Source organism: Pseudorasbora parva, chromosome 21 (assembly GCF_024679245.1).
Source record: "Pseudorasbora parva isolate DD20220531a chromosome 21, ASM2467924v1, whole genome shotgun sequence".
NCBI lineage: Eukaryota > Metazoa > Chordata > Actinopteri > Cypriniformes > Gobionidae > Pseudorasbora > Pseudorasbora parva.
The window spans coordinates 27,124,703-27,126,963 of record NC_090192.1 but is presented as its reverse complement, the minus strand read 5'-3'; positions in this window follow the sequence as shown (position 1 = coordinate 27,126,963).

Here is a 2,261-nt window from a genome sequence, read left to right as displayed (position 1 = left end):
TTACCGGTGAAAATGACTGCAAAAGAAAATTATATATATATATATATATAATTTTTTTTTTTTTTGACTCTGTCCATTGACTGCAAAAATGAAACATTTAAGCACAAAAATACCTTATTTATTTATTTATTTATTTATTTATTTATTTATTTACATAAACACTCAAGCAAGGTGGTTTGTTTCTCAAAAAATGGTTCAGAAAAGGGCCTGTGTGATGAATGTCATTCAAAATTCGTTAAAAAACATTAACTAACTTTGCTTTACTGGCTGTTTAAATGTATTTGCTTCAAACAAAGGTCAAGAGAGAGAAAAAATTGCATTTGTGACCTTGGACCACAAAACCAGACATGAGGTTAATTTATAAATGGAGATTTATACATCATCTGAAAGCTGAATACACACGCTTTCCATTGATGTATGGTTTGTCAGGAGAGGGCAACATTTGGCTGAGATACAAACTATTTGAGAATCTGGAATCCGAGGGTGCAAAAAAAAAAAAAAAAATCTAAACCTTGAGAATATCACCTTTAAATATGTCCAGATGAAGTCCTTAGCAATGCATATTACTACTAGTACTACTACTAATAATAATAATAACTATTATTATTATATAAATATGGTAGGAAATCTACAAAATATCTTCATGGAAAATTAGCTTTAACTATTATCCTAATGATTTTTGGCATAAAAGAAAAATCTATAATTTTGACCCATACAATGTATTGATGGCTATTGCCGTATACCGTGCGACATATGACTGGTTTTGTGATCCATGGTCACATTTTAGAAATATGTGCCAGGCCATATTTCCTATCTGAATAACCTTACATAATCCCTGTCTTTTTATTAATTGTTGTTGAATTATGTGCTCTGTAATCTGATTTGAAAATAAGTTTGCATCTTGATATGAAACAACCAGCAACAGTAATATTGCAGTTATTGTCATTTGAAAATCCATTTTTATTTATTTCACTATAGAGGCAATACTAAAATCAGTTTATGTGATACTTGTGTGAAGCACCACAGTTATTTCCCCAATGATGTGGCAGTGTTCTTTTTCCGGTTGTAGTTAAGCATGGATTTATGTCTTGACAGTCCCCATGCATTAAATGTAATTTTAATATCATTGTGTAGAACTTTGGTCAACATGTTTTTGTTATGGTCTATGAATAAATTTCACTTTTATTAAATAAAGTAGTCATGTATTGGGACATGTCCCTTGGGGATATGAAGTAAATACCAAAGGTTAGTGATTTTATATTAAAGCATTCACCACACTTCTGCAATATAACAGTGCTTTATGTTTGTGAATGGAAATGTCATTGAGCCGAGTAGATCCTTGCACAAGAATGAAAGGCAGCACAACATGAGGCAGAGAATGTTGTTATATACAGTAACTACAGAGTCTGCATGAAGTTGAGAGCTCTTTGGATATTTTGAGGCCGAGAGCACATGATTGGCAGGGTGGAGCTGTATCATAACAGTGGGAGCTGAATACTGATGATGCTTTACGAAAGCTGCTGAAGAGAAACTTGCAGACAAGTGGGCCGATTCTGGTACACAAGGCACGCAAAGCTGTTTGCATATTTAAATGATTTGACACTTCCTGTGACAATTATTGGTGTTTTGATTAGTTGGATGACACAAGACACCTGGTTTTCTTTAGGAAAAAACTCTTTTCAGGTGTGTTAACGGGGAGCTGTCCATGATGCTGAGAGAACAGCTTTTGTTAAGGTCATGAAGTTGTCAAAGCAGACAGATTTTGCCTTGATTGCAAATGATCAATCACAAATACAGAACACATTGCTTGAGAAAGAAATACTCCTTAACAAACTTTTAGTCACGATGTGTCAAATTCGGAGAGTTAATGTTTAGCAAGAGTTATTTCGTTTTTTAGTGCATTCTAGGCAGTGGCTAAAGGCTGTAAAGAATCGTAAATATGGAAAGAACACCTCTACGAAAAAATTAATAAACCTCCATGTGTGTAGTCTGCTTTTCAAACTGGATGAATACTGTAGTTTTCAGGTCATGTGACTGAGTCTTGGAACTGCAGAACGAACCTGTCAATCTTCAAAAATATGTGAACAATGTTAGGGGTTAACAGTTTATGACCCAGGACCAGTAGTGAAGAAATGAAGACCAAGAGTCAGGAGTTTAATTAATTAAAAGAAAAATTTACTTAAGAATAGTTTGCAGTTTTAACAGCTTCCAGCTTCAATTCTCACAAGAAGTTCGTAGGCCGCGCTCCCTCTCCCAACGAG